At 41.7% G+C, this 23,198-nt stretch overlaps 1 protein-coding gene and 1 non-coding gene across 4 annotated transcripts in view; both read left to right on the forward strand.

Annotated features, from left to right (window-relative positions):
* TENM4 (teneurin transmembrane protein 4) overlaps nucleotides 1-23,198 on the forward strand; it is a 3,045,593-nt gene that overhangs the window by 2,062,635 nt on the left and 959,760 nt on the right. The window lies entirely within an intron of this gene.
* On the forward strand, nucleotides 21,853-21,959 carry LOC120360993 (U6 spliceosomal RNA). Its single transcript, XR_005577358.1, has one exon. It is a non-coding gene; the product is annotated as a U6 spliceosomal RNA (small nuclear RNA).

Genomic DNA, 23,198 nt, shown 5'->3' on the forward strand with positions numbered 1-23,198 from the left:
ACTCACCCCTCCTTGCCATTCCACGCACGGAGTGTGTAAGCTGCCCAGCTGCTACCCCTTCTCTGTTCTTTTATTGAGTCCATCCCTCTCCAATTGTCTGTACCTCCTGCTCAGATAGGCATGTTGTACACCAGTGAAACAGACTTCCCTAGTTTTAAGGCTGTCTCTGCAGTGAAACAGACTTAAATCTAGAGAAGGAGAAACCTGTCTCTACTTCTTGCTCGTAAACCCAGTCTTTACAGAGGATTCTTTCACCCGTGATGGGCTAGGCTAATGACACACTTGAAGGATTTCCCTCTGTCTCCCTAGTCTTTTTAAACAGCTGGCAGGGTAAGTGGGGGACGAGGTCAGGCTGGGATGTGTGGCCACTGCAAATTTTCCTTAAAATGTGGCACTCATTATTCCTTTGTTCCTAGCTGTCGGTTCTGGTAGCCAATTCTTCACTCTCCCTTCAGGTATTCAGGTGGTAAATGTTTGTGATTGTCCTCCCACCCTCCCTTCCTTTTCCTACGGTAGAAGGATTTGGGTTTGTAATATTAGTTCCAGGACCCTCCTTTTCTTGGGCAGAGCCAGGAAAGGCAGAGATAGGAGAAAAGTGAGACCAGGGAGGTTTTACAGGCTGGTTTTTATGAGAGACTCTGGACACGATGGTGTACGAAGGAGAAAGTCCTGGAGAAATGGTGATGTGTGAAAGATACCGAGAAATAGAGTGATGGAGAAAGAAATGTTTCAATAAAGTTTGTTGTTTGTTATGAATATACCCTACACTTAATGTATTTGAGAGAGTATTTGATAAAGAGCTAAATGGCTTGTCAATTACTTGACTGACATTTGAAAATATGACAGTGAGGTTGGGTTTCGGCCAAGTTACAGTATCTTTCAGAAATCATAACTCTAAAAAGTTGGTTATCAGTCCCATTTCTAACATGTGGAAACTGAGTCATAAAGAGCTTAAAATAATTCCCAGAATAAGTTAATAAGGAGTCAATCCCAGACTCAAACTCTAGGGATGGTCTAACTTTAAGTACCCAAATATTTCTACTGTGTAATACTGCTACTATATAATATTGAAGAGAACACTATGACTTCTTATAAATACTGTCAAAATCCAGATGGTATGAGGAAAAATGCTTCCAAAAATGGTAGGAATTTATCCAGGTTGATGTTGGGGATTCCCCAAAATTCCTTTCTATAAGCTGAAGTTGAGGATACTCTGGAAGCCACCTTGAGAAGGCAAGTAGTCAGTGCTCATCCTAAGATGTCCCCTGCTCCTGTCCCATAGTCACATAAGCTGAACTCAAAGAGCTCTGTCATAGCTACCACAGCCAGTCCTCCACCTCTGGCAGGACCACCCAGGAGCCTCCTCCAGAGAGATAAGAACCCATTCCATGGAAAAGTAGAATTTCAGACCCCGTCTCCAAAGACAGGCACCTGGAGAGTGGGTACAGGTTCAGTCCCCAGTAGGAGCAAGTAGAGAAGATAAAACAGGTTTCCCAGAAAATAAAGCAATCAAGAGCTCAATAAGGTGGAAGAGCTATAAAGAGCCATTAAAAGCGGAGGCCCTCACAGTACTCAGGAGCCATAGATGAAGTCTGCACTGATTTTCTTCGGGCTGCAGGGCCCCACTCTGTGCCTTCGTAGAGGCTGCGCCTCCAGAATAGTTCTGTAGCTCCGCCTAGACACAATCTGACTCTGAGCTGGAGAACGTTCTAATGCAATGTTCCAGTCGTGTCTTAGTGTTGAAGAAACATATTGACACAGGCTTATTTGGTGCTTTTTTTTCCCTTGATTTTCTAATTCAAATAACAAAAGTGCCTGGCTACATACTACATATACATATATTTATGTTAATTTGTATACCCCCTTAAATGATTACTGCTTTGTATAGTTTGTATTCTTGTTTTTCTTCTTGCCGTTTTTAGTTATATATGCTATATAACAGGTGCTTCATTAAATCTCATTTGAACCTTATAATAGCCTTGGGCATCAGGAATTTGATTCTTAATTTTTGGATGAAGGATCCAGGAACCATGGCACACTGTAATCTTTCTCAGGCTTCACCTTACAATACCGTGAGATTGATGCTTTAATAGAGATGGGAGTGTGGGCACAGCATCTTCCTATGTGGCTGCACTTTGCAACGTACACGGCTCAGGTACCCCCACATCTGGCTGCACAGCAGGGGTTGGCAGAGACCATGAGGAAGAGCCAGAACGTTTTTGGTTACCCTTGGCTCTGTGAAATGAGATAGGGAATCAAGGTGTCACTGTGGTTTGTCCGAGCTGGTCAAAGTAAAAGAAAAAGTCTGCAGAAAAGGAATTAAGATCTTGAGAGAAGACTATTCTCAGACATTTGTCCCATTTCTCCTCTTTACCAGGACTGGGGGAAAATGGCGATGAGATAATCGTTCTTTAACGGGTCAGGGTGCTGTGCAGTTTTTGGATGTGTTTCCACATCCTTCCTGCATTGTTTTATGTCAGCTCCCCCACGCCCCCCAAAAGCAATGCAAGATTATGAACTCCATTTCACATGTGTCTCTCAGGGCCTAAAATGACTTGCCCAAGATTACGCTCCGAATGGTAGAGATGGGAGTGGCTGCTGTAGCTGTCCTCTTTGTCAGTTTGGTTTTTTTGTTTGTTTGTTTCTGTTATGATAGATAAACGTGATCATATCATTCCGCAACTGAAAATCTTCCATTATCTCAGAAATAGCTCTGAATTCAGAGATTCCTAATCCCTCAGTACCTATCACATTCTGCCACTTCGCCTCAACCCCACTTTATCCAAGTTCCAGAGTTTGCCAACAGTGTATGTCTCCCTAGAGATGCGGTGCTGTTCCAGCCCACCATGCCATCACATCTCATGTTTCCCAATCCAGGATAAACTAACACTGCCAACGTCCCCAGGCTGTCTGGGACACCCCTGCACTCTCAAGATGTAGAGTGCTCATCTCTTCCAGGCAGCCTCTTCCCTTCCCTTCAGTGGAACTCATGACTACAAGTTGTTTTGTTGTTGGAATATTTCTTCCACATTTCAGCTGAAATGTATCTGCCTATAGCTTTCACTCGTCAGTCTCTTGGGGGAAAGAGCTATAGCAAGTTTATGCCCTCTTTCTCCAACACACTTCAATAGTTAAAGACCCCAATATTGTCTCTCTCAAGTTTATCCTCTTCAGATTAGATATTTCATCCCCTTTCAACTGGAAACAGGGCACGAATTCAAGTGCTTCATCATCCTGGTCACTCTTCAGGGCACACACTAAACTACTGTAGCATTTGTCCGGAAGCCCACACAATATTCCAGGTGTGACCTGATTCGCATGTAGTATTGGAAACAATATGTATTGAACTTCATCTAGCATTCTGCCATCTGCTTTATCAACATTATGTCATATTAATCCTCATTGAATAATATAATGGTATTATTATCTGTCACTTACTTATAAGGAAATTGAAGCTCAGAAAGTTTAAATGACTTGCCCACGGACACACAGCTGGTACGCAGAAGAGCAGGAATCGATACCTTGATCTGAACATCACCAAGCCCATGCTCTTTCTGCTACATTTTTAGGATTGTTCCTCTTGCTCTAGATAATGCACTTCAATTAATTCAGCTGCACGAGGAAATCAAATGTAAAAGCCACAGCTTTATTTTTTCCCACTCTGCCAAGTGTCTCATGATCGTTCTTGAAATTACTAGAATCCAGATAATTTTAAGCTTTGTGAAGGTCAAAATTGTGATCTCAGTTCCCCTCTCTACGAAAAAATAATTGGTGTTTCCCATCTCATCTTCCTTTCTGCATCTCTGTTATTGTGCCAGTTGCTGAACAAACATGCCAGCTAAAATAGTCACATCTTCAGCAGTCTCCATCTGCTTTATTGGTTTCTTTAAATAAAATATTACTGTGATGAATAATACCATCTAATTGTAAATGTGCACATCACAGCTCAGATACTGCTGTTTCGAGTGGCTTCCCAGAGTGCCCTGATGGGGACTGCAGACCTCAATGGCTCTCAGAAATGCCATGAAATGTCACTTGGACAGAGTCCACAGTCTACCTCTCAGCCATACTAAATGCCAAAATCAATGTCCCCCACTGTCTATTACGGCCAACACTGTCCAAGGATTCATCTGATAGGGTGTGATGTGATTGTATTCAGACACTTTCCACTAGAGAACAGCCACTCAGTTAAAGACAAATGGGTAAGTTAAGTAAATCAGTAATTAAATATAGGTGTGAATGGATGAAAGTGTAGATGAGGTAAATGGATGAAAGCGTAGATGAGACGATGAATGGATAGACAGGCGGTTGGACAGATAGATTGGTAGAGAGATAGGATGAATCACAGTTGAAAGAATAAGGAAAAGGAGAAAGAAGAGAAAGGTAAAGACAGAATGGAAATTCTGCCCAAAACAGATGATGTCCATGAAAACTTAGAATTTAAGCTATGGAATTTTAAAAGGCTATTTGATAATGAATCATAACAGAAAACTTTGAGTATTTACTATGCTCCAGGCACTGTGCAAGCATGTTACAAAATCATCTCATTTATTCTTCTCGAGTACCATTATTACTTGTGTAAGTGTAGGTGCAAAAACAGATTGAATGGAACACAATGCGTTTCCCTCTTCATAACCACTCTCAACCAGTTCTGTCACCTGGGGTCACACAGACCAAGTGCACTGCCTATTCCTAAGACAGCATTTCAGTATTTAACTTAAAGTCAACGAACATTTATTGAGGCCTCATTCTATTCAATAATTTATGTTTGATGCTAGAGATTTAGGGGTAAGTAAGACCTAATCCCATCCCTCAAGGAACTCAGTAGTGAGACAAAAGAGAGAGTCAGCAGATTCGTAGATTACATTGGGCTCTGTCAGACAGCAATACATCGACATTGTTTAGAAATTCAGGAAAATATATGAAGGCTGGTTTCTTCTCTTGGAGGAACTTTTGCTCCCTTCTTACCTATAATTTTCCAGACTGGACATCATCCTCTGGGTAGCTCCAGGTTATGTATGTTTTTCTCAGGATGTGATTCCTGGGAGAATCTGATTAGAAAGAGAAATACTGGTAAAGAGAAACATCTCTTGCCCTACCTCCTATCCCTTTTTCTGGGATAAAATGCTCAAACAAAGAAGACTAAAGGATCTAAAATATACTAGGTTATAAGCTAGTTTGCTCTCCACCTGCACTATTGTCCTCAGTGACCAGCTGTCTCCACTCTGCTAGGAATCAGTAAGAGCAAATAATAGCACGTAGCCTCTTTGCCTGTTTTGTCCATTATGTTTCAGATGAGATTTCCTTTTCTAATTTCTAATCCAAATATGTCTTAATGAAATGTGTTGCATTCAAATCAATACCAAGTAAATGCATTCTACCTTGTAATGATGAATTTCTAATAATGACAGATTTTTGGAAAATTAAAAGATCGACCATGCATTCCCAATTAGTTGTTGATTACTGAAGTCTACATCTGCACATTTCCACATAACTGAGTAAGATGAAATTAAAGACACAATTGTCTCAATGTGAATGTTATCAGATGTCACCTTTTCTCATATTGATTTATGGGGTCATGTACTCTTTAAAAGGTAGAGTGAGTTATCTCTCGAAACACGAACTTTAAACAGTGTAACAAAAGCATTCTTCGCTTGTCTATCTTCCCCGTGAAAACTTCAAGGCCCTGGCCAATTTCTTTTCCTCTTTAGTTTTCTTAGGCCCATGGTTCTCAATGTGTGGCCCCAGGCCAGCAGTATCAGCATCTGCTGGCAACTTGTTAGAAATGCAAATGTTTAAGCCCTTCTAAATCAGAAACTCTGGAAGTGCAGCCCAGTAATCCCTGTTTTAACAAATCTTCCAGGTGATGCAAGGTAATGTTTGAGAACCACTGCCCCAAAGTAATGGGCCCTTGGGCAGTAATCGGGTCAGTTCTAATCACAAACATTGATAGGGGACCCACTGTGAGACCTGTCCTGACCTAGGCACTGGAGACATAGAAATAAATAAAACACACGGCGTGTCTTTAAGAAACTGACAATCCAGTAGAAATTAAAAATATGTCTAACTGAGCAAAAAGGCAGAATAGGTTAGTACCATGCGGCTTGATCAGAGCTGGGCAATAGAATCATCTCTGAGGTTTTTAAACAATAATATATCAAATATAAGTCCAAGGTGGATTCCAGGAATCTCTCCCTGTTTGAGAACACTGTGTTGTATAAAAAGCACAAGGCTGGAGTGAGACTATGCTGGGTATAAGCCTTGTCTTTGCCATTTGTTAGCTGTGTGATCTCAAGCAAGTTGGCTGTTCTGCTCAGCAAAATGGTGTGGTATAGGAATTATAAGCATACACTCTGAAGACCAGTCGCCTGGGCTTGAATCCCAGCCCTATCGCATACTAGTTGTGTGGCCTTAGGCAAGTTACTTAAATTTTCTATGCCTCAGTCTTCCTATCTGGAAAAATAAAGCTGCTTCTTAAAATTCTAAGGATAAAGTCTATTGTGTGTCAAGGACTTAAAACGGTATTACACATTATGCCGGGTTTGTGGAACAGTGGTGGTGGTGATGATGATGATACCCCTCAAATGGAAAACAAAATAATAGGACCTAAATTGCAGGGCTGTTGGGGGAGCATTAAATAAGAAAATGCAAACATAAAAAAATATTTTACATGTAATAATGGTCACTCCATTTCTATCTTAAGGTTTATTTTACTTTGTTTTTCCTTCTTGAGCATACTTCTCCCCCTGAAAATTTATAGTGAGGAGAAATTGGCTGGTCAAGGGAGATTCAGCTATCCCCAGGTCTCCTAGCCAAATTGCCTAACAGTAACATCTTAATATCTCCTCTTAATACTGCTTAACTTCTGCATGGCCTTGGGTTCTGACTGTGCTAAGTACACTGTATCTCCTGAGCCTTAGCAATTCAATCGTAAGCACTTCTTTTTGAAGAATGGTCTATCCATACTTCTCAAACTTTATCATGCATGTGAATCACTTGCAGATCTTGTTTAAAAGCAGATTCTGATTCAGTAGATCCGAGATGAAGCCTGGGAGACTGTGTTTATAACAAGCTCCCAAGTGATGCTGGCCACAGCCAACAAATTGACTAGCAAAACTGTAGACAGTTCCTACCAGGCCTTTCTGCACAGAATTTCTTAATACTCTCAAAACTTCCACAAGTGGCATCCCAAATGTTGTCAGGCTCTTCTTCTTCTGAAGTCATTCCAGCTTCGGTAGCAAGCCCCTAAAACCAGAATGGATCCCTGGAAGCAGCACTGGACTGAGAGGCAGTAGGCCTGGTTTCACGTTCTACCTCCTTTTTTTTATAAGCCAGGTGACCTGGATAAAGTTATAACCTTTCTTAGTGTTTCTAAGATTTTCCAACCATAGCTGCTCACATCCCTGACCTTCACAAGGTGTTGTGAAGGTCAAATGAAATATTGCACATGAAAGCATTTGAAAAAGAAAGGCATAGCACAAAAGAAAAAGATCATCGCCAAGCTTACACCTAGATTTATGCATCCTATATGTCTTTCTTAGCCCCTGAACCAGAAACCTGGGGAATAAACTCCCTTTCTTCATTTCTCAGACTTCATCCACTGTTGGATTTGGAGATCTCTGTGTTGGTCAGTGTTCAAAGGTAGGAGAAGAATTCACTCTAGCTGGAAAGTAGAAAGGGATGCATTATACAAGGATCAACAAACTACAGGACACAGACCAAGTCTGCCTGCTTTTATAAATAAAGTTTTATTGTAACGGTTATATACATTCACTAGTACATTGTCTAAGGCTGCATTCTTTCTACTATGGCAGAGTTAAAGGGTTATTACAGAGAACATATGGCATACCAAACTTAAAACAGTTACTATCTGGTCCCTTATGGAAACGTTTGCCAGTTCCTGGCTTACAGAACTACTAAGTGCTGAAGAAACTGAACATAGGCTTAGCTTCCAGGAATAATTCTTCAAATCCTTCAGCAGCATTGAGCTTCTAAGAGAGCTGCTGCCCCTACTATCATCAGGAAGACGTAGAAACAGAAATTTGCCTAACAGAGCAGGAACCCACCATTGCCTGTGCTGGCTCCAGAATGTACTCAACTTTTGCTATGATGTCCCAAACAGATGTCCCACTAGGGACCTCCACTGTAGCCACATAAAAAATCAAATTCCTCTATGACTCTCCTTGCAGGTAAATAATAATAATAATAATAATAATAATAGAAGTCCACTTGTGTAACATTCCACCCTTGTATACATGTATCTTAATGGTGGAGATCCAGTCACTAGCAGTCTAAGGAATGTAGTTTTTGGCTTTCCAAGCTCCATGTTATAAGAAAGCATGATAAAAGGAGATCGAAATGGATGTGGAGCAAACCAGTATCCATACCAGTCATTGTCTTAGTCAGTTCAGGCTGCTGTAACAAATTACTATAGACTGGGTGGCTTAACAAACATTTACTTCTCACAATTATGGAATTGACAAGTCCAAAATCAAGGTGCTGGTAGATCCAGTGGCCTGAATGAGGTTACTTACTGGTTTGCTGATAGCTCTATTCGTGTTGTATCCTCATGTAGCAGAGAGAAAAAGGAAGAGAAAGGTCTTCTATCCCTTTCTTCTTGTAAGGGCACTGAACTCGTGACCTAATCATCCCCCAAAAGGCCATACGTTGTAATACCTTCACACTGGGGGTTTGGATTTTGACATATGAATCGTAGCGGGGGAACACAAATATTCCATCCATAACAGTTCTCAAACAAGAACAGGTTCTGTTTGGGCTCCATTCCATAAGAAGTGCTAGTTTTCTAGGCTTTCCAAACAGGGATCCAGGATCATGATTCCAAGATTGTTTGAATCTCTCTCCCAATAGCATTCGAAGGAGCTCTGTAAAGTCAAGATGAAGTAATTATTGATAACCGAAACCGCACTATGGAAGGAACTACCCAGAACGGATCACTTAAGCAGAAATGTGTCAGTGCGATTATGAATAACTCAAAGGCTAACTTATCTAGAGTAAGGTCCCTGTGAATCTCTTGGACAAGAAGCCGCACTAACATTCTGTGCTGCCGCTGCTAGTCTGATGAGTGACTTGGGAAAGTCTCTTGTCTTCCCTTAGCCTTGGCTCCCCCGTGACAAGAAAGAGTCTGAACTGAATATTTTCCAAGGTCCCTTTCCACTATAAAATTCTGACTCTCAGAACGTATTTGTTCCAAAGAAATAACAATGGGATTAAAAGATACATTGAACTGAAGCAGCTATTGTGAAAAATGCAGGATTTCATTAGCGCAAGGAAGAGGAAGAGGAAGCCCACAGCTTCAACACAATAGGAGAGCCACACATTGTGTACCAGATGAATAAAAGGACCTGTGTCCTAGAGAGTATGTTTAATTCCCGTGACCAGAACAGCCTTTTCTAAGGAAACACTGACCTGTCACCGTTGCCTGGGGGCGTAGCCGCCCCTTCCCAATGCCTCACTCTCCCTCTGTCTTCCTTCAGTTTTATTCTGACAACTGAAAAGATGACAGTGACAAGGTGGGTGAAGCCCAGGAAGATAAAAACAATGTGAAATGCAGAGATTGGGAGCTTATCAGCCAAACAGGACATGGGATATAAAAAGTAATCAACCTAAAGCTCTTATCAAAATCTCTCCCAGAGAAAGATTTTAAAATTCTGTCATTGCTCAAGGAAAAATTATCGGATGATTATAAAGGAATTTCATTTGCTACACATTCTGTACACAGAGAATGTACACATTCATGCTAGAGGCTACAGGTAGTGTGTCTTGAGAATTATGTCTGAAAATGTTAGACAGCACACTCTATAGTTAATATATAAATTATATACACATGTAAGCATAGTACCATTATAATAATACTCCTTATAGTCTTCCTACATACACTAGGCATGTTATAAATGTTGTCTTGTGTATTCCCTTCAATAATTCCATTGTGCTAGAGATTACTTTACCGTCTCCATTTTTCAGATTAGGGGACTGAGACTCAGAGCAATTGTCCAAAGTGAAAATGCCAGACCCAAGCTTCATATCCAGGTTAGTTCACCTCCAAAGCCCATGAAACACTTCCATAAATCAAAACCCTTCAGCTTAGATTTTCTTCTAGCTTTATAATAAAATCCAGAATATACCACCCAAGTCATCACACACCCAGGATTATAGTATAAAAGAAACCTTACTCACTCTCAGTTCTGCCAGAGGTAGAAGAAAAGACCAAGGTTGAACCCCAAGAACCACAAAGGAGGAAAGGTGCCAGAAAAAAAGGTTCAAAAGAGAAGTATTATCTGTACACCTTCTAAAGAGAGGCTGATCTCCCACCGTTCACTCCTCCTACCTTCTCCATCTTCAAAGTATTGTTGAATAGTGGCATGAATTGAAATATGATCTCCAATTTATACAATCAGCTGTTTGTCCCTGTGGAGCAATCTGTCTTCTCTAATTGTTCAAAGCATTCCTGGTGCAGTGAATTTAGAGTCGTGTCGTGTTAAAGCAAAGCTAGTTTGAAAATTTTCTTAACTACCTGTCAGCAAATCTATCGGAGCATATTAACAGAAAAAAAGCAATACATAGAGCAGCATTCTGGAGCCAGAAGGTACCTTGAGCATTGGGACGAGCCCTCTTACATAAAAATGAAGAAACTGAGGACCGGTGAATGGGTGAAACCATATTAGCCTTATCACCAAGTCAACAGCAGAGGCAGGACAGAGCTCTAGCTCTTGATGCCATCCCAAGGGCCCCTTTCATCCTGCTCGGCTCATAAATTGCTTGTTGCCCAGAGAAAGCGCTAATCAAGTAGACTCCAACTCAGCAAAGGGAAAGGAAGATGATGGTTGGGCATTTTTGATGGCAAGGGAAAATGCTTAAAAGATTAAAGCATAAAAAGTAAATATCAAAATTATGTTAAAAACCAGGCAGGACTCAATTATGGTTTAAAAAATTGACAAAATAACTTAAAGAAAATATGCCCAAGTGCTCGTAGTGATCATTTCAGAGAGGTAAGATCATAAATGAATGTTTCTGTTTATTAACACCTCTGTATAGCTTCCAGATATTCTACAATTAATAGATATTAATTTTATGGCCAGAAAAAATAGAATGCCCCCTGCCAAAAAGCCATAGAGAGAAAGACTGTCGAAAAGGGTAACATCTCCTGAGGGCTGAGCCTCCGCAGGCTACAAGTCTGAATTCTGTCCTGGCCCATTTGAAGCCTAGGCAAGCCGCTGCCTTTTCTGGGCCACTTTCCCGAATCTGCAAACTAAGGAAGCTGAATTCTCTGAGCTCTAAGCATCCTGTGGAAAAGCAATGCTGCTGGAAAGACCCAAACCCAAAGTTGTGAGCCACCCTCAGCCACCAGCCATTCAGCCTTGACGGTCGTAGGGACCTCTCTGATGTGTTGTCCTTCAGTGACTTGGATACGGGCAGGCTAGTTGGGAAGCACAGTCATGGAATGCAGCAGCTGGGGAGGCGGTATCCTGGGGCCAGGGTTTCCAGGTCACTGTATGAGCTCAGTGGGCCACAAAATGAGAAAGCTCAGGCAAGGGACTGGAACCCACACTGAGAGGGCAACACCCCCAGGGTCCTTACCTGACTGAGCCAGAAGCACCCTAGAGACCACTGCCACAGTCACCTTACCCTTGGAGAGACTCCAACCAGTGGGCTCGAGACCTTAACCTGAGGCCTGGAGGACCATATGTTCATTGCAGAGGATAAAAAGCAATGGTCAAGTAAAATGTGTCTCGGTCCATACATAGCTCAGGCATTCACTTCCTCCAAGGAGACTGTCCCCATCCTTACCCAGCCACTCCCAAGTTAGACCACATGCCCCTCCTTTGTTCCCCTACCATCCTCAATTTCCCACTCTACATTAACCAACCTCTGTCGAATTGTTTCACTGGGTGTCTTCCTCAACACGCTGTGGGCTCCTTCAGGCTGAGTGAGGCTTCATTCTCCCAGCACAGATGAGAATAGATCAGGGGTCAGTAAACTATGGCCTGCAGGCCGTATTTGGCCAGTACCTGGTTTTGTAAATAAACTTTTATTGGCATACAGCTATGACCATTTGTTTACATTTTGTTTATGGCTGGTTTTGCCCAACAGCAGAACTGATCATTTGTTGATCATTTGCAACAGTGACCATTTGCCCACAAAGCTTAAGATACCTATTATCTAGCCCCTTAAGAAAAAGTTTGCTATTATCCAGGCATGGTGGCACATGTCTGTGGTCCCAGCTGCTAGAGAGGCTGAGGTGGGAGGATCGTTTGAGCCCAGGAGGTCGACACTACAGTGAGCCACGGTGCAGATCGTACCACTACACTCCAGCCTGGCTGCCAGAGTGAGACTCTGTCTCGAAAAAAATAAAATGAAAATTAATTTGAAAAGAGAGTTTGCCAATCTCTGGTGTGTCAGTTTGGTAGGACTGCCATAAAGTACTACAGACAAGGTGATTTAAACAACAGAAATGTATTTCCTCACAGTTTTGGAGGCCAGACATCCAAGATCCAGGCGTGGGCAGGGTTAGCTTCCGAGGCCTCCCTCCTTGGTTAGTAGCTGGGGTTCTTCTCCCTGTATCCGCATGGTCTTCTCTCGATGCATGTCTATATCCTAGTCTCCTCTTCTTATGAAGATACCAATCATATTAGATTACAGGCCAATCTAATGACCTCATATTAACTTTATTAACACTTCCTTAATTTACAAAGCTTCCTTAAATTTACAAAGCCTCCTGAGGCTGATTTCCACAGAACTAGGAATTAAAGACCCTTTCTCCATACACGGTCACATTCTGAGATACAGAAGGTTGGGACTTCAGCACATAAATTTGCAGAGGCCACAGTTCGGCCCTTAATGCCTCATATAGACCCTCGATAAATTTCCATGAGCCGAGCCTTTTCACCCAGCGCAATCATGAGCACATAGCTTATGCTCAGTCAACGAGTTTCTCTCTTGTTTGCCTCATCAGTAATCCAAAGAACTTCCTTAAGTTTCTAATGCCTCTTGAGGCTGATTTCCACAGAACTAGGACTTTCTGCTTATTTTAACCTCTTCTGACATTCATTTACTGGCTTCTGGAAAAATCTTTCCTACCCTCGGTTGAGTTCTTTCATAGGTTGGGGCATTTCTATGTTGTATATTCCCCAATCAAAAAAGCTCTTTTTACATTTGAATATTGACAACGGGTATGTGGAAACCAAAAAGAAAAGGCAGAACGCCATCATGAAAATGCTACCACAGGGAGCCATGCCCAGACTCCAACATAAAGAATGTGATGCAATTTTTACAAGTCTTCATTGTGAAATGCCAAACACCTGCCCCCGCTCCAAGGAAAGTCAAGCGTCACTTCTTCCCATGATGTGTTCAGAGGTGCAGTCCCAAAGCACACATTTCTAATGCTTGGCCGAGAGCTAGGCAAAGGGTGACGGCAAGTTGCCACATCCCCCCAGCGAAGGGGCGCCCATGCAGAGGTGACACGGCCAGCCACAATGGCATCTCGGAGGAGGCTGTTTGGCTCCATGGCATCCCTGATTTGCCACGTGAGAGGCAGCAGGGCCCAGAGGGTGCTTGACATGTTTCACATCCTGGCTTCATTTCGGACTAGGAAGTGTCCTCGGCCACGTTGTTTAATCTAGTAGTACCCACTCCTCTGGTACTTGGCTTCTCTGAAGATCAAATGCATTGCTCTTAAAGCATTCGGCATAGCACAGGCTCCTGGGAGACTCTTGTTGGATAGTAATTCCCTTCCTGCAGCCACCCCTACTGCCATCTGCTCTGCCAGCCCACAAGCACTTCCACACCCCAAACCACACCTAACTCCTCTACTTCCCAGACACGCTATGGACTTTCCCTCCTCCATACCTTTGCATCCACTGTTCCTTTACCTTGGAACGCCCCTCCCACCATAACAAACTGCTGTCTTTCAAATCCTACCTTGAATATTATCTCTGTGAAATTATTTTTTTCTTTTAATTTTCTGACTCTGCCCCTTCCCTGAGTAAAACTAACTCCTTTATCCCCCTTACTTCCATAGTCTGTGTTTCTCCAAGGCCAGAACAATATGGGCCAAGTGTTTCTGGACTGAATGAACCTGTGGCATCTTGGGCATACCTTTGTTTTATAACCTGGTGTTTTTGAATATACTAGATTGTCAGTCCTTTCTGCTAGAGTGCGATTTTATCAAGGAAGAACCCTGGGGATTTTCTACCTCCGAGAGCTGACACTGGCTTGATAAATGGTGACATTTATTTTCATTTGTAACCTGTGATTCTATGGTAGAATCAGAGAGGATGTGTTAGAGAGAGACATGGGGTGCTAACAGGCATTTAGCATGTTTTCCTTCAAAGGTGAAGCTTGTAAATAATCGCAGAATATGCCATTTATTGAATGCCTACCTACAGGCACTTTTGCAAATGTGCTACTGTTTAATCTTAGTGACCACATTGGTTTGATACTGTGATTTCCTTGTGGAAGGCCACGTAGCTCGCTATTTAGGAGCTGGGTCTTGCAACCAAACAATCTGGGTTCCACTGCAAATATAGGTGGGTGGTGTTAAGTAACTCAGTTGATCCTCCTCTACTTCAGTTTCTTCATCTATAAAATGGGAAGAGAAATAGGATTCAATTAACAGAGTGGTTATAAGGAATAAATGAGATAATATATAATAGGAAACAAATGAGATCATGCCTATAAAAGACCTGATAAGTAGTAAGAACTCGATGAAGAGAGCTGCTATTATTGCTGTTGTCATTATCCATTTTATAATCAGCTGAGCTAGATTTGGGCCGTATGCATGACTCTGGTGAACTCATTCAATGTGACCTCAGCAGGTGGTTTGTTCAACCACCAACCCTTTTAGAAAAGGCACTAAAAGGTTGGGTATGGTGGCTCATCCCTGTAATCCCAGCAGTTTGGAAGGATGAGGCAGGGGGTTTGTTTGAGGTCAGGAGTTCAGGATCAGCCTGAGAAACATAGTGAGACCTTGTTTCTACAAACAATACAAAAAAAAAATTAGCTGGGCATGGTGGCTCATGCCTGTAATCCCAAATGTTTGGAAGGCTGAGGTGGGAGGATCACTTGAGCCCAGAAGGTTGAAGCTGCAGTGAGTCATAATAGCACCACTGCACCCCAGCCTGGTCAACAGAGTAAGACCTCAATGAAAAGAAAAAAAAGGCAATAAAAGGGAAGAAGAGTTTTGGAGGCCAAGTGTATTAGTCCGTTTTTACACAGCTGATAAAAACATACCCAAGACTGGATAACTGACAGAAGAAAGAGGTTTGATGAACTCATAGTTCCCTGTGGCTGGGAGGCCTCACAATCATTGTGGAAGGTGAAAGGCACATCTCACACGGCAGCAGACAAGAGAACAGAGCTGGTGCAGGGAAACTCCCTTTTTAAAACCAACAGATCTTGTCAGACTTACTCACTATCACAAGAATAGCATGGGAAAGACCCACCCCCATGATTCAATTATCTCCCACCAGATCCCTCTCACAATAGGTGAGAATGATGGCAGCAACAATTCCAGATGAGATTTGGGTGGGGACACAGCCAAACCATATCACCAAGGTGGGAGGATTAAAAGAACACGTGAAGATAAGATTTCTCACTCATTCCATTGGATAATATGGGTTTCTTTCCAATTATCAGTAAAGGAAAATTCCTAAAATGCCAAATTATTTCTTCCAATGTTACCCTGTCTGAGAGAATTCCAATCTCAAGAGGAGGTTTAGTTCAGTTTTCTGATTCAGAGCAGTCAATATTCAAGAGGCAAGGAGGCAGGTGTTTTATAATTATGGTGATCATAAGACACAGTGTAGCCAGTCGATTCCCACTTTGCGCAGGTTGTTCCCCATAATTTTTAATAGCATGCCCTTTCATTGTCAAAAGTGTTCCAATCAGGGTAATAAATGATATGGTCCCCTATGTATTGTGGAATAAGCAGGTATCTTCGAGTCAGAGAGACCTGAGCTTAAATCCTGACTCTGCCACTTACTAACTAGACATCTAGGGTAATTCACTCAATCCTTCTGAGCTTCACATTCTCCTTCTGTAAAATTAGTTCAATACTACCTGTGTTCCAGGGTGTTGTAAAGACTCCAAAAATGAGCAAACTATGGAAGACACTTGGCACACAGTGGTGGCTCCACAAAGGTCAATTCTCTTGTCCTTACTCTCCTGCTTCCATATTCACCAACCCTATACAAGTCAGAAGAATGTGGATCCTTATTTTGTAGTTCTCCAAATACTTCTTTGGGATATATATCCATTTAATAGTTCAGTTCAACACATATGAATGGAGAAGAGCGTTCTGTATCCTAAAGGCATTTTCACAAATGTCTCTCATACTAGAAAACTTATAATGAGCCCTAGAGAACAAGCTCAAGAGGCCACAGGGTTCAGAGCAGGAAGCAGTGTTTGGGCTGCCTGAAGAAAGTAGCCCTTGGGGCAGGTTCTTCAAGAATAGATGTGACTTCAACAGGCAGAGTAAAGCAAGGATATTCCAGGTGAAAAAGATAGCCAGAGAATAGGAGAATATGGTGTGCATTCAAGGAATGGCAATAGTCCCAATTTAACTGGAATTTTAGATAAACTGGAAACAGACTGTAGATGCCCTTGAAAGCTCAACTAAGCAATGGGGATCCACTGAAGGTCTGGGAGGAGAAGTTCTGGTCTCCTTGCTGCTGAGCTCCAGAGTTATCTGGCTGCTGCTGAGGAGAATTGATTGCTGGCAATACAAAGAGGCAGGAGGTGGTAAATCCAGTTAAACAGCCACTGTAGGAGCATTGTTTAGTAACTTTACATCAAGAGTTTGGTTCAGCCGTCCTCTCGTTCCTGACCCTGCAGATCGAAGAAATCAAGCCTCTGCAAACAAGAGTCTCTATAGCAATTTCTCTCATTTCGAACCTTCCATCTTAAGATGAAATTAAATTGATGCTGTCCAATTTCGGTTTACAAAGCCAAGTTGGTTGTTAGACAACAGATCAGGAAAAATTTTGAAGAGCTCACGTCTCTTAACTCTACGACCAGGTGTTTCTATGATAGATGACATCACCTCTTGTTTCTTCAACAGATTTTCTCTCGTTTTCTCTATGTCAGTCGTTATCCTTCTAGTCTCTACAGTGCCTTCCTTTCTAGGGTTTAGGTCAACCTTAAAATATTGACCTATGATGCTCTCAGACTTGCTCCCTGAGTTGTTGTACTTTACAATGTGTCATAGGCTCAGTTTCTCCCAAAGCAAAAACTAAGGCCATGATCTTCATGCAGATAATTTAGCTGAGAATGTGAGCCCAGGGAGCAGAAATGGAAGAGAAGGGAGAAGGAGAAAAGCCAAAGTTAAAATGTGATCATTGCTTCATCACCACTAAAGCAACTGGTTCTCAATCCTCTCAGGAACTTCCCAGAAGCCTTATAAATAACAGTTCAGAATTACCTGCCCTGAAGTACAAGGGGAAGTAGCAGATACCCATTGGGTCCTCTCTCCCATATTCATCAAGGATGGCTCCCACAAGTGTTAATTCCTCTGAACTCCCTATCTGCATATATGTGAATAAAGCAGGCTTTATAAGATGTCCTCTTCCGTGATATCCAAGAAGTCCCAGGGAAGGGACGAAAGGTATGTGGCATGGGGCCTAAGGTAAAATACACTCCAATCATACCTACACAAAGTTGCCAAATCCTGCAGGAAACTGGCCATCAGGGCAGTGACTGAGATAAGAAGTTGGGCCAAGAAGATGCTGGGGCAAGACCCAAGAGGCATCCAGTCTGTGGAACTAGTCCAGGAAGAAGCCGTTCCACCCGATGCTGATTGCACCCTACCTGCAGGTGCAGAGGAAGCCGCTCCAGCAATAGTGGCTCCTGTGTAGCCCTCTTGGACGGCCAGAAATCCCAAAAAGCAAAACTTAGTTATACATGAGGGAAAACATAAATAAAACTTGTGAGTTTCTGACTGATGTCAGAAAAGTACCGTATTTTGCTGTAAAGTTTTGAACTTCTTTATACCACAACGCCAGTGTCTTTCTGGCCTTAGTAAGCACAGTGAATATCCCTGAATCTTTCCTGCGTATGTTCATAATACTGATATTATGCTAGATTCCGACACTCACAGGTTTTTCCTCTTTTTCCATATAAATTATTTATTAATATCACTTAATTCTATCTACCCAGTGTTATTTCAGTTACCTTATTTTCCATTCTCTCTATCACCCAGATCAGGACCTTGTTAACTACCCAATGGACTTCTTAGGAGCTTGCTTCGTGCTGTTTTCTTTCCCCTGTGGTCAGTTTTCTTCATCTGTAAAGTTACTGTGAATAACAGTAACTACAACTTTATAGGACTTTTACGTAGTTAAAATGAAGTCTACAAAATAATGTATATGGAACACCTAGATGGGTAGTTTGCATTTTGGAGTGGAGTATGTAAGACTGGCTTTCGCTGCACCTAATTGAAAAAGTGAAAATTACAGGGACTTAAACAAGCTACAAGTAGAAATTTCTTTTTCTCTTAAACATGAGTACATTTCGCTTTCAACTATCAGGTGATTGCTAGTACTAGACTAGCCTTCTTACAATAAGCAACTAGAAAACTAAACAAACTGTATGAAGCAACTATTTTCAGACACTGGACAAAGCCTGTACATGACTGTAACCCTTGAAATAAGGGAAACAAAGAAAGTAAGACTAACAATTTTTTCATGTTTATGCCTGAAGTCTTTCTCCCTGGAACAGAGATGGGGAACCCAAGCAGAGTACAACGCTTCATAAAAATGAAGTTTGGGGAGGCTAAAGCAGCTGAAATTTGCAGAGCATTGTACAGAGAAAAAGGAGCAATGCAAAGAAAACTCTAAAAACTCAACAGAGGGATCCCCTTGAATTTTTGGCTGAATACTAGGCTACACAAATGTTGAATGAGATTCCACAAGGCAAGACAAAGAACAATGAACAAAAAGAAAATAACTATGGGAAAAGCTATAAGCTGAACAACTCCCAGAGTCTGAAGGTCATCGAGTACTCAGTATATATTCAGTAGAGACTATAAAAAGATCACATCTGAGAGAGCTAGACTATCTTTAGAGAGCAAAAACTATTCTTGATCCACCATTACAAAATCTTTCAAAGACTCAAATGATCAAGCTAATTTATACATACATTAGTTCCTTGCCAACACTGAACTCAACGCTCTGAAGAAACAACAAAATTGAACAGTCAACAGCATAGCATGCATAATATTCAGCATCCAATAAAACTTAACAGACATGTAAACAGGAAAATGTAACCCATAGCCAGGAGTCAAATCAATCAGTAGGAAGAGATACGGAATTTACAAATATTTTGGAATTAACAGAGAAGGGCTTTAAATAATACTAGTATAAATATGTTCAAGGATTTTAAGGTAAATATGAACATAATGAAAAGAGAAATGGAAACGGTTGAAAAGAAGAACAAACAGAACTTCCAGAGAAGAAAGCTATAATGCCTAAAAAATTTTTACCGGATAGGCTTACCAGCTGATTGAATTCAACAGGAAAAAAAAAAAAATCAGTGAACTTTAAGGTAAGACAATGGAAACTCTCTAAACTGAATCACAGAGAGAATGAAGACGGGAAAAATAATACAGAGCTTTAGTGACCTGTAGGATGATATAAGGCAATTTAACATGCATGTAATTGAATTCCCAGAAACAAGGTGTGAAGCGGGAGGAGGGAACTAAGAAAACTTGTCATGATGGCTTCAAATTGTCCAGATTCAAGAAGGCTACACACTGAAGAAGGACAAATGCAAATCATACCATTGCACGTCATAATCAAATTGCTAAAAATCAACAATAAAGAGAAAATCTTAAGAGCAGTGAAAGAAAATGGCGCATTCCATAGAGAGGAACAAAGATAAGAATTACTGCAGACTTCTCTCATCAGAGGCAAACCACATCAGAAAGCAAAAGCGTAACATCTTCAATCTGCTGAAATAAGAGAAGTCAGGAGGCAGCACGGACCGGATGCGGTGCTACATAGCATCAGGCATCTGAGCACTTTCTCTCTTATTGATTCACCATTCCCAGCACAGTTTCTCCACCATCATGCAAGGTGGCTTACTCAGGCTTCAGCCAACACATCCACATTCCAGTCTGAAGAAAAGAGAAAGGAAGAATGGCACATTCCCTTTCATTTAGAGTACTTCCTTTAAGTAGCACACAAATATTCAGAGGAACTTAGATATCTAGCCACACCCAAAGGCAATGGAGTCTGGGAAATATAGTCTTAATTCCAGTGGCCATGTAGCCAAATAAGAATCTGGGGTTCCATTACTAAAAAAGTTGGGGAGAATAGATATTGGAGAAAATTAGCAATTTTTGTCATGAATATGAACATGCTCAATAAATGTTAATTCTTAAATTTTTTGATGCTGCTGTTAACAAGCTTTGTAACCTTGAGTAATCACAAATCGTCAAAGATAAAATGGAAGAGTTGGAATAGATGACCTGTAAGCATCCTTCCAGTTCTGACCAGATTTGTGCCTACCTTGTTGCTGGCCTAAGGGCCATATAGTAGATATTCTTCCATTAGACCAGGAGTAAACAAACTATGCCCTGCAGACCAAATCTGGCTTGCCACCTGTTTTTTTGGAAATGATTTTATAGGAACACAGTCACATTCATTCAGTTGCACACTGCCTATAGCTGCTTTCATGTATGGTAGAGTTGAGTAGCTGTGAGAGTGGTTATATGGTCAAACAGGCTAAAATACTTACACTATCTGGCCCTTTATGAATCAAGTTTGCCGATTTCTACATTAGACATATAAATGAACTCATGTGACCAAGCAATTTAAGAAAACATGGCAAAGTATGTCTTTCTTCTTCTTCTGTTCATTTCTTCTTTAGCTTATTTTCTATAATTTGAAAATGAATACAGTATGGTCTTAATTTCTGTGGATTTCAAAAGAAACACATGCAGATACTCTGCCAAAGAAATAAATGATGAAGTGTTTTCTTAATTCTTGAAAAAAAAAAATCTTTCATCTGCCCTTGAAATATCAGCTTTTAAACACAGTAAGCTTTCTCCCCAGAAATTATACTGTAAAAAAAAAAAATTGTTTTGGAACATATCCCAAAAAAGTGAGCACGCAGAGGATAAAATCTTGGCAAAAATGCTCATACCAGTTCTGCATTTGTAGAATATGTTCTCACGGCAGGGAAAAGGATTATAAACCAGGCAAACTCAGAAAGAAGAGTAAGCCAGGCGGTATCTATCTGGGACTCTACTTAAAGAAAACTATTCACTAAAGGATTGGCCCCTGAAGCAGATAACAAGAAATTTAAATTCTATGGAATTTTTAAAGAGGTGGCAGATCTGGAGCTGGTCCATGACAGTTGAGGCACAGCAGCCAAAATGCCTATCAGCACCGATGTCCAGGGTTGTTCGGCGTATGGCTTACAGAGGAACTGAGTCAGTGGTAATGCTGGACAGGGACCACCATTCTGGGCAAGGTTCTGCAAAATACCAGTCAATGTGTCCTCTCAACAAGTAACTGCAGGATTCATTAGGAACCATGAAAGAAGCTTGATCCTCGATACAAGGCCAAAAGGCATGCATTTGGGGCATTAAGAAACATGCTGCTTCTTTTTTTTTTTTTTTTTTTTTTTTATTGCATTTTAGGTTTTGGGGTACATGTGATGAACATGCAAGATTGTTGCATAGGTACACACATGGCAGTGTGCTTTGCTGCCTTCCGTCCCCTCACCTGTATCTGTCATTTCTCCCCATGCTATCTCTTCCCACCTCCCCACCCCCCGCCCCTCCCCCATTTCCCCCCAACAGACCCCAGTGTGTAATGCTCCCCTCCCTGTGTCCATGTGTTCTCATCGGCAGCACATATACTAAAATTGGAACGATACAGAGAAGATTAGCATGGCCCCTGCGCAAGGATGACACGCAAATTCGTGAAGCGTTCCATGCTGCTTCTTAATGAGGACATGGGAACTTGCATTCACCCTCAGAAGCACCCGGTAGCAGAAGGAACTCATTCTCTGGAGTCAGAAAGACTTGTGTTCAAACACCAGCTCATCTCTCCCAACCTGTGAGGCCTAGAGCAATGAATTTGTCCTCTCTGAGCCTCAGTTTCCTCACTTGCAGATTGAAAATATTAGCTGTCCTGAAAGACGGTTGACAGTCCTTTAGAGCAAGTGCTCCATAAGTGGTAGGTTTTTAGAAATGGTTTTAATAGGAACACAGTCACATTCATTGAGTTGCACATTGCTGTCCATCGCCTTCATCGTTATTTGGCAGTCAGGATGCCTGGCCTAACTGGCAAGGTTAACCCCCTCCACCGTAGGTCAGCTATTGACTAGGAATAGCTTGGGAGCTAAAAGGGATGAACCAGAATGCTGTAGATGTCCATGTCCATAGAAAAGTGGTACTAAAGAAGGCAGAACCTGAGGCATGTGGTAATAAGATTTCAGTGGCGGAACCGGTATCCACAGAAGTGAGTGAACAGAGAGACAAGCGTGTCAGGGAATGCCATCAGCAGTCCCCTGTCCCAACATATTTCCACTGACAACAGGAGAAATGCAATTGCCTCCCTCATTCTCATTTTCTAAATGTATACACATGGTGTCCAGGACTCCACCTCATACCTTTTACTGATTCTTCCGACTGGTCGACTCTGCCCTCAGATGTCATTATGCCTTTCTTCCTCACTTCCTTCATGACGCTGTTCAAATCATATTTTTTTCAGAGAGGCCAACTGTGACTTACAAGGGGACATTCCTCCTCCAGCCCTCACCCTCCCTCATTAGCTTGCTTCGTTTTCACCATAGCACTTACCATTTCCTGACACAGTAGACATTTGTTTATTGTCTATCTCAACCTATTAGAATGTAGACTCCATGAGGCTGGAGACTTTTCTTTATCTAATTTCTCTGCATCTAGAAATGTACCTGAAATATAGTAGACAGGCAATAAGTATCCATTACATTAAATATTTGTTGACCGAATATATCCCACCTGCCTCCAGAATAAAAAGTAGTTTTAGGGCTGAGTGTTGTGGCTCGTGCCTGTAATCCCAGCACTTTGGGAGGCTGAAGTGGGCAGATCATGAGGTCAGGAGCTCGAGACCATCCTGGCTAACACAGTGAAACCCTGCCTCTACCAAAAACACAAAAACTTAGCCAGGCATGATGGTGTGTGCATGCGGTCCCAG

Source organism: Saimiri boliviensis, chromosome 6 (assembly GCF_048565385.1).
Source record: "Saimiri boliviensis isolate mSaiBol1 chromosome 6, mSaiBol1.pri, whole genome shotgun sequence".
In the NCBI taxonomy this organism is placed as follows: Eukaryota; Metazoa; Chordata; class Mammalia; order Primates; family Cebidae; genus Saimiri; species Saimiri boliviensis.